The 14,590-nt window shown below is 37.3% G+C and overlaps 1 protein-coding gene and 1 long non-coding RNA gene across 3 annotated transcripts in view; one reads left to right on the top strand and one right to left on the bottom strand.

The window, feature by feature from the left end:
- Positions 1-14,590, top strand: part of SLCO1A2 (solute carrier organic anion transporter family, member 1A2) — a 136,764-nt gene that overhangs the window by 12,291 nt on the left and 109,883 nt on the right. Inside the window, exon 2 of one of the 2 annotated variants that reach the window (XM_011954989.1) lies at positions 10,815-10,942. The exons of the other annotated variant lie outside the window; for it this stretch is intronic. The gene's annotated coding sequence lies outside the window, so the exon portion shown is untranslated. The remainder of the gene's footprint in view (positions 1-10,814; positions 10,943-14,590) is intronic. 2 annotated transcript variants of the gene reach the window in all.
- On the bottom strand, positions 4,965-12,497 carry LOC105520969. Its single transcript, XR_001003198.1, has 3 exons — positions 12,360-12,497; positions 11,934-12,028; positions 4,965-6,211 (listed from the first exon to the last, which is right to left on the bottom strand). It is a non-coding gene; the product is annotated as an uncharacterized LOC105520969 (long non-coding RNA).

The following is a 14,590-nucleotide window of genomic DNA, read 5'->3' as shown; positions in this document are numbered from 1 at the left end:
TTCTTTTCTTTTCTTTTCTTTTCTTTTCTTTTCTTTTCTTTTGACAGAGTTTCCTCTGTCACCCAGGCTGGAGTGTAGTGGTGCTATCTTGGCTCACTGCAATCTCTGCCTCCTGGGTTCAAGCGATTCTCCCACCTCAGCCTCCCGAGTACTTGGGATTACAGGTTTTCACCATCATGCCCGGCTAATTTTTGTATTTTTGTAGAGACGGGGTTTCACCATGTTGTCCAGGCTTGTCTTGAACTCCTGACCTCGTGATCTGCCCACCTCGGACTCCCAAAGTGCTGAGATTACAGGCGTGAACCACCACACCAGCCATTTTCTTTCTTAAAAATTTATTATTGGCCAGGCGTGATGGCTCAGGCGTGATGTCTATTCATGTCCAATCCCAGCACTTTGGGAGGCCGAGGCGGGTGGATTATGAGGTCAGGAGATGGAGACCATCCTGGCTAACACGGTGAAACCCCGTCTCTACTAAAAATACAAAAAATTAGCCGGGCGTGGTGGCGGGCACCTGCAGTCCCAGCTACTCAGGAGGCTGAGGCAGGAGAATGGTGTGAACCTGGGAGGCGGAGCTTGAGGTGAGCTGAGATGGCGCCACTGCACTCCAACCTGAGCAACAGCGAGACTCATCTCAAAAAAAAAAAAAAAAATTTATTGTCATTTCTTTATTTCAATAGTTTTTGGGATACAAGTGGTTTTTGGTTACACGGATGAATTATATTGTGGTGAATTCTAATATTTTAGTGTACCTGCCACCCAAGAAGTGTGCATTATATCTAATTTATAGTTCTTTATTCCTGGCCCCCTCTCATCCTCCCCCTTCTGAATCTCTAAAGTCTATTATATCACTCTGTATGCCTTTGCATAACTCATAGCTATAGCTTAGCTCGCCCTTATAAGTGAGAATATACAGTTTTTGGTTTTCCACTCCTGTGTTACTTCGCTTAGAATAATGGTCTCCAGCTCCACCCGAGTTGCTGCAAAAGACATTATTTCATTCCTTTTAATGGCTGGGTAGTATCCCATTGTGGGTAAATACCGTATCTTCCTTACCCTCTCATTAGTTGATGGGCACTTAGGTTGGCTTCACACCTTTGCAATTGTGAATTGTGCTGCTATAAACATATGTGTGCAAGTGTGTTTTTCATAAAATGACTTCTCTTCCTTTGGTTAGATACTCAGTACTAGGATTACTGTGTCAAATGGTACACCTACTTTTAGCCCTTTAAGGAATCTCCTTTCTCTTTTCCATAGAGACTGTACTAATTTACATTCTCACTAGCATTGTATAAGCATTCCCTTTTCCCCACATTTACACCACTATCTATTGTTTTTCTACTTTTTTCTTTTTTTTTTTCTTCTTTTGAGAAGAAGGTTTGCCCTGTTGCCAGGCTGGAGTGCAGAGGCGCCATCTCAGCACACTGAAACATCTTCCCCCTGGGTTCAAGTGATTCCCTTGCCTCAACCTCCCAAGTAGCTGGGACTACAAGCACGCGCCACCATGCCCGGCTAATTTTTTGTATTTTAGCAGGAATGGGGTTTCACCATGTTGGCCAGGATGGTCTCCATCTCCTGACCTCATGATCCACCTGCCTCAGCCTCCCAAAGTGCTGGGACTACAGGTGTGAGCCACCATACCCGGCCTGTTTTTTGACTTTTTAATAATGGACATTCTTCCAGGAGTAAGGTGGTATCTCATTGTGGTTTTGATTTGCATTTCCCTGATGATTAGTGATGTTGAACATTTTTTTCATGTTTGTTGGCTATTTGTATATCTTTTTTAAAGTAAATGTCTATTCATGTCCTTTGCCCACTTGTCAATGGGATTATTTATTTTTTTCTTGGTGATTTGTTCGAGTTCCTTTTAGATTCTAGATACTAGTTCTTTATCGGATGTGTAGTTTGCAAATATTTTCTCCAATCCTGTGGGTTGTCTGTTTACTCTGTTTATTATTTCTCTTGCTGTGCAGAAACTTTTTAGTTTAATTACATCCCATTTATATATTTTTGTTTTTGTTGCATTTATTTTTGGGGTCATATACCAGTTAAACTCTGCCATTTTGTCTCTTAGTGTACATACTTGAGCTGACTTATCCGACTTCTGAGATCTTATCTGGAAGCTGATTGTCAGTTTCAGGTGTTTTCTATCTGTTGGGAGTCTACCTTTCCCTGGTACTGGCTGCCACCAGTTATTATTTTAGAGAGACAATTTAACAACTACCTGACCATCAGTTGATGGTCGCCTGATAATTCTTGGTTGGGGATTGGGCAAGTAGGGACATGGGGGTGTGGGTAGGGTTGGGGAGCCCTCTCTTCCCTGCTCGTGCTTGCCTAGCTACCCATTCTAGCACTTGGAAGCCTAACTCACTCAGGTTACTCAAGGGTACCTGTGATTTCATGTACACATCGAGAAAGGTTAAGATAAACGTAGTCACCAAAATTTTACTGTTGGTACCTCTAATTACAGTAATTTAGTTATTCTCATTATTTTTTTCCAAAGTAGTTGTGAGAAACCAGAGAATACACTCAGTAAGCTCCCTGGCAGTAAGGCATTCTCAACCTTAATGTATTTGATTCCTTACTGAGCTGCAAATACCAGCCTAACTAAGGAAATATGCTGAATTGTTTAAATGCTTCACTTTCATAAGAAATTGAATGAATAAACTTTAGAATAAAATCTACAATTAATATCTGATGTATCCACATAGTAACCTTTGTGTTGCAGAGTGTTATAGAGTCACTCTAACTATATTTTAATCCCTAGCACCAGAGGTTGTTGGATTACTATTCATAATTCCTCTTGTTTAATTCCTGGGAATTGTATGCTACCATAGGCAATGTCCTTGAACATCATATGCACTCATTAAAATTGTGTTAACACGGGCCGGGTGCGGTGGTTCACGCCTGTAATCCCAGCACTTTGGGAGGCCGAAGCAGGTGGATCACCTGAGGTCGGGAGTTCAAGACCAGCCTGACCAACATGGACAAATCCCGTCTACAATAAAAATACAAAATTAACCAGCCATGGTGGTACATGCCTGTAATCCCAACTACTCGGGAGGCTGAGGCAGGAGAATAGCTTGAACCCAGGAGGCAGAGTTTGCAGTGAGCTGAGATCGCGCCATTGCACTCCAGCCTGGGCAAAAAGAGCAAAACTCCATCTCAAAAAAAAAAAAAAAAATTTGTTAACACTAGAAAGAGAGATGGGGGAGTTGAAATAAATTATAATGTTAAATGACAAACCCATATATGTAATATTTATAAACCTAAATATAATGTTGATATTATAAATTATGGCATATTATAAATTACATATTATGTTTTACATATTTATATTATATATAGGCATGATATGCAATAAAACTGTAGCCTATTGTGGGAAATTTTTCAAATAAGTTTGAGAGATTATGATTTAATTGTACCTTATTCAATTTGAAATACTGGGTTTGAGTCCACTTTGAAGGAAGGACCAATAAGTGAACATCACAAATATAAATTTATATATTCACCTATTTATTTCAATATGTAATTAATTCATGACATAAAATGTATTATAAATATATTTGTCTGCCTCTATACACTCATGACCACTACCACTTACCACCACCAACAAAAGCCTCTACAATTTGGTAATCTAAGACACACTTCATATAGGGAAATTTTAACATAGAAAGGTAAATCAATGAGTCAAATTTCCACTTAGATTGAAATGCTTACTTTTCCTATTTTTTTAAAAGTACAAGTTGAGTGCCTTTAGAAATGGCATAAAGCAGCATGATGGCAGTTTATCTGAATTAGTGCTACTTCCATAGGTACCTAACTCAAAGTCAGGGAAAAGCAGACATTCTATGTGGGGAAAAGAAAGAGAGATCAGACTGTTACTGTGTTTACATAGAAAGAAGTAGACATAAGAGACTCCATTTTGTTTTCCATTTGAGATGCTGTTAATCTGTAACCCTACCCCCAACTCTGTCCTTGCAAGAGACATGTGCTGTGGTGACTCAAGGTTTAACGGATTTAGGACTGTGCAGGGTGTGCTATGTTAAACAAGTACCTGAAGGCAGTATGCTTGTTAAAAGTCATTACCATTCTCTTAATCTCAAGTACCCAGGGATACATACACTGCGGTATTTGCAGGGACCTCTGCCTAGGAAAGCTAGGTATTGTCCAAGGTTTCTCCCCATGTGATAGTCTGAAATATGGCCTTGTGGGAAGGGAAAGACCTGATCATTCCCCAGCCTGACACCCATGAAGGGTCTGTGCTGAGGAGGATTAGTATAAGAGGAAAGAAGGCCTCTGGGCAATTGAGATAGAAAAAGGCATCTGTCTCCTGTGGGTCCCTGGGCAATGGAACGTCTTGGTGTAAAACCTGATTGTATGTTCTATTTACTGAGGTAGGAGAAAACTGCCTTAGGGCTGAAGGTGGGACGTGCTAGCGGCAATGCCGCTCTTTATGCACTAAAAAGGTTTATGGAGATGTTTGCATAGGCATATCAAGGCACAGCACTTTTCCTTAAACTTATTCATGTCACAGAGATCTTTATTCATATGTCTTACTGCTGACCTTCTCCCTACTATGATCCTATTGTCCTGCCACTTCCCCTTTTCTGAGATGGTAAAGATAATGATCAATAAATACTGAGGGAACTCAGAGACTGGCGCCTGCGTGCGTCTTCTGTATGCTGAGCACTGGTCCCCTGGGCCCACTTTTTCTTTCTCTATATTTTGTCTTTTGTGTCTCATTTCTTTTCTCAAGTCTCTCCTTTCACCTAACGAGAAACGCCCACAGGTGTGGAGGGGCAGGCCACCCCTTCATTCTGTGAGAATCTGACTCAAAGCAAAGCATTTCATCTCCTGTCCAACATTGCAGCTGCTATCAAAAAAAGTGTATCATACACATAACCTCTGCCAGAAATGTCCAATTTATTAAACAAAGGAAATAATTCCTATACAGCAAATAGTTTCTAGACGTCTGTGGTCTTTTAATTGAAGACACGATTAATAGAACACAAGTTGTTTTGCAATACCCTGCATAAAAATGTGATTGAGGTTTGCTGAAAGCCACTTAAACAGAATAAAGGGCATATACATTTAATAGAAGCTCACTGCAGCTAGCACACAGTGAAACCCTCATGGATACAAAGTGGTTTTGTATTTTTAAATAGCCTCTTAGTACCAGCAAGCACAAGAAACAGTGGACTTTAAAAAATATTTTGACTGTGTCAGGAGCAGGATTTTCTTTGTTTTTAAAACAGCATCCTATCATTTCAGAAATCTGCAAAAAGGAATTGCTTAACATGGGTACTTAAAATTACTAATTTGCTTAACAGGGGTACTTACAATTACTAATTTTTTTTTCTTTCTTTCTTTTTTTTAATTTGAGACGGAGTCTTGCCCTGTCGCTTAGGCTGGAGTGCAGTGGCGCAATCTCGGCTCACTGCAAACTCTCCCTCCTGGGTTGAAGTGATTCTCCTGCCTCAGCCTCCTGAAGAGCTGGGATTACAGGCTCGTGCCACCACACCCAGCCAATTTTTGTATTTTTAGTAGAGACAGGGTTTCACCATGTTGGTCAGGCTGGTGTCGAACTCCTGACTTCGTGATCTGCCCACCTTGGCCTCCCAAAGTGCTGGGATTACAGGTGTGAACCACCGCACGCAGCCCAATTACTAATTTTCTAATGTTAAGAATAATAACTTTATTATTAGCTGTTTACAATTTACTGAGGTTCAAACTACTATTTTCTCCTTTGTTCTTAAACCTGTGCCACTGAGATATAGGTCCCAAAATGATTTTTTTATGCTTTAAAATAAAAATCTATAGCAAAAACCTTTCATTTTAAAAGATACTATCTTTTTATTATGGGACCTTAGTACTGTATATAAAACAATCTTTTGACAATGTATATGTCCTGGCAACAAACATCAGATACACAGACCATATATTCACACTGGAAATGAAAAAGGCAGTGTTAAATTATACAGGAAATCTCTAGAACATAAAACATTAACTATAGAGTTACATTGTCCTCTAAAGGGGCAAGTAATTCAGTGGCTCTCTCTTTAATGCATTCCTCTTGCCATATGTATTGGATCCCACGTTGGTAGATGAGAGAATGGGACCAAAGTTGTTGCTGGAACGAACTAAAAAATTTGCCAGGCGCTGCGTTGCACACGTGGCAGTGTTGCATTTCCGCTTTTCCACCTGATGACTGGTGACATGGAACAAATGTGAAAAGTTAGAGCCTTACTATTTTAGTTGGATCCAGCCACGCGACATCAAATATCTCGTATTGATGAAAACTAAAGAAACAATTTTCACAAAAGTAACTCAGGTTTGCAAACACCTAGATGACTGAGTTTTGTTTGTTTGTTTTTGAGACACAGTCTTGCTCTGTCGCCCAGGCTGGAGTGCAGTGGCGCGATCTCGGCTCACTGCAAGCTCCGCCTCCCGGGTTGACGCCATTCTCCTGCCTCAGCCTCCCTAGTAGCTAGGATTACAGGCATGTGCCATCAGGCCCAGCTAATTTTGTATTTTTAGTAGAGACGGGGTTTCTCCATGTTGGTCAGGCTGGTCTCGAACTCCCGACCTCAGGTGATCCACCCGCCTCGGCCTCCCAAAGTGCTGGGATTACAGGCGTGAGCCACTACGCCCGGCCCCGGCTAATTTTTTTTTTTTTTTTTTTGAGGCGGAGTTTCACTCTTGTTGCCCAGGCTGGAGTGCAATGGCACGATCTCGGCTCACCGCAAAACCTCCGCCTCCCAGGTTCAAGCAATTCTCCTGCCTCAGCCTCCCTAGTAGCTAGGATTACAGGCATGTGCCATCAGGCCCAGCTAATTTTGTATTTTTAGTAGAGACGGGGTTTCACCGTGTTAGCCAGGATGGTCTCGATCTCCTGACCTCGTGACTGGCCCACCTTGGCCTCCCAAAGTGCTGGGATTACAGGCGTGATTTTTTTTTGGACACCTTGAAATGACAATTGAAAATCATATAACATCTTTCATTGCAGTCAGTGTTGCATTTCTCAGTTAAAAGTCTTCCTTTGGAAATTCAGAATAGATTACATATAATCAAACTAACAGTGTCTTTGTCTTACGTTTTTAAAAATCTTGAGTAATTTATTTTTTAATATATAAAAAAATTTAGAATGCAAAATTTAAATGTAATCTAAAATATGTAGAAATTTAAAAATAATTATTTCTACATCTTTCCAATAAGAATAAAGCAGTATTACTTAATCTTTAAGTTCCTTGAGATAATTGAATCAGGAGTGTTATGCAAGAAATGTCATAAGGGAATTCTGCAATATGCAACACATGGAAGAACCTTGAGGACATTAGGTTGAGCGAAGGAAGCTAGTCATAGAAAGATAAATACCACTTGGTTCCATGTATATGAAGTATTTTAAATAGTCAAATTCGTGAATTAAAGAGTGGAATGGTGGTTATCAGGGGCAAAGGAGAGGGAGAAATAGGGAGTTACTAACTATTGGGTGTGAAGCTTCAGTCAAGCAAGATGACTAAGCTCTAGAGATGTGCTGTCCAACATTTTGCACGTAATCCAGAATAATGTACTGCGTGCTTAAAAATTTGTTAAAAAGGGTAGATGTCATGCTTTGTTCTTGCCACAATAAAATGAAATATAATAAAATAGAAAAGAGAGAATGTCATAAAAATATGTCAAAAAAGAGAATATCATAAAGTCTCAAAAAGAATCAAGTCTATCACTTGTTCAAGTACTCTATTGCAATGTGAGAGTTTTATTACTTTTAGCATAAATACATTTTCTTGCTTGGATCTTATACTTTCAAGCACTTTAATGATAAGACTAGGTTAAATGTTAAAACCAAAATACTTTTATGTCAATGGTATTAATATTCATCACATTTTTCTAGCCATCTGGAGGAAGTGCATAATAATACTTATAAACTCAGAAATCATAACTACAAATTAAATAATTCATTTAATTTTAATTTGTTTTTATTTAAAGCATTTATTTGTGTATCAACTCCATTTTTTTGATCGCCTTTTGTTTCAATGTACTTTCAAAATGATATCGGAAATGGATGCAGAATAATAACATTGCTTCCTCTTTACTGATTATTAGGAAAGTTAGAGAAATATTTTAGTTTTCAACTTCATAGAAATCAAAATATTGGTGAAACTTAGGGTAAATGGAAAATGTAATAGTTATAGGGTTAAAAACTGAATGTCCAGGAGCCAGTGGATATACACAATTTGGGACTTAAATGCAATGGATTTATCTCATTGTGTTTACCTTGTGTGGGGAGTATTTCGTTATCTCTATCTTGAAGTAGAGGTAGCCTAAGAGTAAATGTTTAATAATCTAATGTGAAACTTTTTTAAAAAAATTTTTACTCCCATATTTCCTCCTAAGTACAGAAAATTTCTTATAGCATTAGGTGAACTGGATAGTTGTTGAATGTAAGCGTATGCCGACAAATTATTGAACAAATTATCTGGGCAAAGGAAACCATAATTATTTAATCTATATCAATCTCATTTACACTATCTGTTCAATTATTTATTTTTGAAGTTACAGTAAATACGGCCAATGTACATTTCAAAAGAGTGGTTTAATGCTTTAAGGATTGAACTAGTAATTTCAAACATTTGTATTGAATTCTAAAATACTAACTTTTCTTGAAAAACATAAAAATTGGAATTTGGTCCAAACATCTGAAAAAAAGTAGTAAAGGAAAATTATGGGTCAAATTGAGAAGATTCAAAGGGAATATCTGTTCCAAGATATGTTTAGCATATGACTGAGGCAGAATGTGAAATACTTTATACGCTAAATGCTGAGTGGTATTTTGATAATTGGTTGGAAGGTCAATAATATAATTTAAAATTGTTCTAAATAGAATGTTACCTTATTTGAGTTACCTAGAAGGGCCATCATTCCACTTAAAATAAATAGTAAGAGCATTTATGTTTTTATCATATTTGTGAAATTGCTTTTCTATTCTTTTCTTTCTTTCTTTCCTTTTTTTTGAGACAGAGTCTCGCTCTGTTGCCCAAGCTGGAGTGCGGTGGCACGATCTTGGCTCACTTCAAGCTCTGCCTCCCAGGTTCACAACATTCTCCTGCCTCAGCCTCCCGAATAGCTGGGACTACAGGCCCCTGCCACCACACTTGGCTAATTTTTTGTATTTTTAGTAGAGACGGGGTTTCACCATGTTAGCCAGGATGGTCTCGATTTCCTGACCTCGTGATCCGCCTGCCTCAGCCTCCCAAAGTACTGGGATTACAGGTGTGAGCCACTGCTCCTGGCCTAAATTTCTTTTCTAAAAAAGACTTTTCATCTAAATATACTATTCAGCGTATATAAGATTCTATCTAAAGCAATCTTTAGGATGGAAAAAGATGTCTAAAATGGTTAATAAAAGGCATTACTTCCCCGGTTTCAGGCATTTTTTTCTCATTGACTACCTAGACAGGTAACATACCAGCTAGTAACAAACATTAAAGTTGTTGACCACTTACAGGCACGTACACACATGGAAATTCTTGACTTTAAGAGAGTTTAAACAGAGATGACAATAAGCCAAAGTATAACTCTTAAATTGCTTCTCTTTTAAATGGTCTCTCCAGAGTTTTAAAAATGGCTTTAAAGTGCTTCCCTGCTCTCAGCTCTTAACATTCATCTGTGGAAGTATGTGAGTTCCTGCAGGGAGATCCTAGTGATTACATCTTGGCATCTATGTAATTACATTTTTAACTATCCTTTGATTACCTGCCAGGCAGATATTTACAAGGGAGTGTAAAAACATTGGTGGGAAAGTATGTGATCCTTTTATCCTATTTCATACACTTACAAATTGAAAAAATCTCTAATGAGATGATTAAATTTTATAAGGAAAATTACATTGAATAATATTAGCTTTATTTTTTAAAAGAGTTTAAAATTTGACACATTTTCCACATATATTTTCCTAACTTGCTGTGAGATACGTAGAATAGTACATGATTTAACATCTCAGCGTGATAAATCATACTCCCTTTAACAAATATTGAAACATACTCATTTCAGGCAACACATTAAAAAGCAATTTGAAGAATGTTTTAATTTAATTTGAAGATTTCTAATAATTCAAAGTTAAAGATTATTAGACTAACACCAAAATAATTTAATAATAAGTAATATTATATTACATATTACCCTATTTCTAAGAGAAGTTTCTCTCATAATAAACAAACAAGCATCTATAAAAACATAATGGACTGGTTTCTGTGGCTCACGCTTATAATCCCAGAACTTTGGAAGACTGAGGCAGGAGGAAGTCTTAAGCCCAGGAGTTTGACACCAGCCTGGGCAATATAGGGAGACCCTTTCCCTATAAAATAAAGATAAAACAATTAGCTGTGTATGGTGGCAGGTGCCTGTGGTCCCAGCTACTTGGGAGGCTGAGGTGGGAGGATCACCTGAGCCCAGAAGGTCAAGGCTACAGTGAGCCATGATTGTACCACTGTACTCCAGTAGCCTGGGTGACACACAGAGAGATCCTGTCCCAAAATAAAATAAAAAAAAAAGAGGGTAAATGTGCTGAGTAAATTTCCATATCTATTGAAAGAAAGTATCAAGATATAAACAGATATAGTAGGAAATACTACTGATTTTCCTATCATCATTCAGTTATTCTGGTTATCAGAAACTTCATGTCATTTTAAAAGTTATTTTTATCCAATAAAAATCAAATAGAAAATTAGAGTCAGTTCTGAGAAGAACACCCTGTAAACTAAGTAAGTCTTGAAATGACAAAAAACATGATTCTTGCTATTTATTATACATAGGTGCTGTAGACATCTTTGTATACTGCTATGGGCTTCCAAGAAAAACGATCTCAAAGGAAAACAAAGACAAGATGATAATCATTCTAATGAGAAGAGTTCTAATATGACAATGCACACTCTTTACAAAGGTAAACGTAATTCTCCTTGGTGTTAAAGAGTGTGTAAGTTCAGTCCCATAAGACTATATGGAGCAAAACTGATTTAGGCACAAACAAATGCTCACTATATTATTTATGACTTATGCACAGATTTGAACTTAGTAATCCTTTAAATAAATGGAGAATTACAGTATTAAAGTTTCAGTTTGAAAATTGTAACTATTCTTGAAAGTTTTACGTGACGTAATTTTTAGACTTCCTTAATTACCATTTAAATGTCAGGAAACCTTTCATACAAAGACTTCCCAGGAAATCCTGACGTACATGCTCCCTATTGAAAGTAATTCTAAAAAGTATTAAGTTTATAGCAGCTTAGAAATAATATGAAGAATAACTTTTTATAAACCTGTTTCACTCACAGAATAGCTAGCTAACAATATAGAATAAATCCCCCAATAGCAAATGGCTTTTTAACTAGTTCTTTTCGGTTTCCTTTCTTAAAAACATTAATTTGCTCCTGATTATTTCTATACATTTCCATTTCCACAAGATGTAAAAGTTTTGAATATTTCCAGAGACGTTTGAGGAAAATAAAAATCTAAGTAAATATACAAAAAGAATTACACTTGGTACAAAAATATATGCTTCACTTAAGTTCCTCTGGTTTGTTTCAGTATCAGGTTAATATAGGAGAAATTACTACCTTTTGATTTTTTTCCTGCTTCATGTTCTGGCTTTGCCCCTCTAAGTTCCAAGACCATATTTCTCTTGGAAATATGCTGGAAACTAAATATGTAACTGGAATTATCCATTCTTGTCTGTCAGAAGTTCCATCAAAGATATTTATTTGCCACTGGTGTTATCCTTTAAAGAACACAGAATTCAAGAAACAATGGAATAGCTGAAGGTACTGTTCGTAAGCATGATATAGTCAGAAATCTAAGGCTGATAGTCATTTGACAGTATTTAATTCTAATTTTCCCACACTTTACAAAAAAAGCAGGATCTTAAAGTTACCAACCTTTCAATGGGTGTAGCCTTCAGATGGTTTAATGCAACAGAGAGCACGATGAGAAATACTTGCAGCTTCAGGATGCACATTGCTTCTCAAATTTTCTGCAAAGAATAATCCAGCACTGAAATCAAGAGATTCCTTACAGTTCTAATTGATGTAATTTTAAATTAGAGCCTCGTTTTTAAAAGAACCATCTTTTTAAAACATAATTTACAAGGATCAAAATTTTTATTGATTTAGTCCCTAATACTGTCTACTTTTTAAGTAATTTTGAGATTTTTACTTTCCCAATTTCCTTATCTAAACAATCTGAACATTTATATTGTAATATGTTCTCCCTTTAGCCTTTCTTTGAAATAAACCATGAATTTAACACCAAGTGTGTATTTCTCTAAATAAATAAAACTTTCCCAGAAATAGGAAATTCTTTACCTTTTAATGTTTCAATGTCAGCAATATCAGCAAATGCCTTTGATAGAAAGAAAGCTTCAAGAAAAGAGCCCAAGCTTGTATCCACTGGAATATTTACCCCCTCATTTGCTAACTAGTAATCCAGCTCTTATATACTCCTCACACCTTTCTCAGCTCTGACATCAGGCAGTTCAGAGAGCCTCTGTCATTAATTTCCATCCCTATAGATAGAAGGTACCTCACAGACAGCAGAAGCAGATGGGTCATTACTACATTAACTCATCAGTAAATATTAACGTAGCAAATACAGAGTGTCCTTGTGCAGTTAATGGTGTGTCATACACAGCAGAAGTTTGAATTTGTCATCTTTGTAAGACACGAGTGAATTTTCAAGAATTAAGTGTATCTTATGGTAAGGAACTGATAGAAAGGGGTAAGGATAACAACAAATGTGCATATATGCAAATAAAGAAATCACAGACTTTTGGTATATCTAAACCCAAGTGACCTCAATGGCTGAATCCTATGAAGCTTCAGAAATAAATGGAGATATAAGGGGAAGGTGTATAAAAAGGGCATAGAAGAGAAATCAAAAGTCACTTACAATGAGGTGAGGGGAGATTTAAAAGCGTAAGAGTAATGGAAGACCTACTCCATGGTAGGGATTATTCTAGGTACCAGAGAGATGACAGGGAACAAAACAAGATTAGAATGAACAACTGCTACATAACCAAATGAATAAAAAAATTCATTTGTCGGCACTTACATAGAGATCCATAAGTATATGCAGTCAAGTAGTTTTTGGATGACTTTTTTCATTCATTCTTACACAGAAATTTGCAATTATTTTGAAAGATTTGTTTCCCTTTAGCTTCATGAGAACATTACGAATGCCTTGGCTCAGATAGTACTTTGTAGTTTGTCTTTTAAAATGATTTGGTTTTTAAATCTTTCTCCAAATTGCTCTTTTTTTTTTTCTTTCTCTCTTTTTTTTTTTTCTTTTTTTTTTTTTTGAGACAGTTTCCCTCTTTGTTGCCCAGGCTGGAGTGCAAAGGTGCGATCTCGGCTCACCGTAACCTCCGTCTCCCGGGTTCAAGTGATTCTCCTGCCTCAGCCTACAGAGTAGCTGGGATTACAGGCATGCCCCACCACGCCTGGCTAATTTTGTATTTTTAGTGGAAATGGGGTTTCTCCATGTTGGTCAGGCTGGTCTCGAACTCTCGACCTCAGGTGATCTACCCGCTTCGGCCTACCAAAGTGCTGGGATTACAGGCGTGAGCCACTGCACCCGGCCTCTTTTTTTGTATTTCTAAATTATATTTGTTATCTTAGTTATTAATATAACAACTTAATGTCATGTAAAACAAATAAAAGAAATTTCAATTGTCAGTGAAAATGTGCATGCCTGTGTAATCTTAAAAAAATTAAAGTTCTCAAACTAGAAACATTAGTTCATTGATTTCATATACTTACGGAAAGTGTAGTAACATAGTTTGAAGGTGTTTGGTAGAGATTTCAGGAGGAAAGAAACAAACTTGTTTAGAATCTGTGTTCTAATTATTCAATGATTCTACAATTTTAATATTTTCTGTGAAATTTACTGATATTCCAAAAGAAAAAAAAAAACAAAATAAAATCAAAAGATTTGGAATGATAATGCATTTCCGTAAGAAGATAGTGTACTTAACAAGGTGAATATGAGGTAGGAAGAAGGACTAGACTCCAGAGGCAGGGCTTGATCACCAGACCAAATTGAGAACTAGCTAAAACAGTGCCAATGGAAAGCAGCTTTCCATAAGACACGCCCCCCTAGTGTGCCATGTCAGTTTACCATTGCTATAGTAACACGCAGGAGTTACTGCCTCTTTCCACCGCAATGACTGGATGACCCCAAAGTTACTACCACCTCCCTTGAAATTTCTGCCTAAACCACCCCTTAATCTGCATGCAGTTAAAAGTGGGTACAAATATGACTGCAAAACCACCCTAAGCTGCTACTCTCTGCATATGGGGTAGCCCTGCCCTGAAGGGCTTATATTATCATTATTGTATATTATATATTATATTATCACAGAGTTATAAATGCCAGAACTGTAACACTGCCTCTTCAATAAAGCTGTTTTCTTCTTCCTCCAACTTGCCCCTGAATTCTTTCATGAACAAAGCCAAGAACCCTTGAGGGCTAAGCCCCACTTTGGGGCTCACCTGTCCTGTGTTAAATATAGTGATGGAGAAAGCATTCGAGGGCCAGT

This window comes from Colobus angolensis, unplaced genomic scaffold, assembly GCF_000951035.1.
Source record: "Colobus angolensis palliatus isolate OR3802 unplaced genomic scaffold, Cang.pa_1.0 Scaffold11, whole genome shotgun sequence".
Taxonomy (NCBI): Eukaryota; Metazoa; Chordata; class Mammalia; order Primates; family Cercopithecidae; genus Colobus; species Colobus angolensis.
Note: the sequence above shows the minus strand (reverse complement) of the source record. Positions and strands in the feature narration are given on the sequence as shown.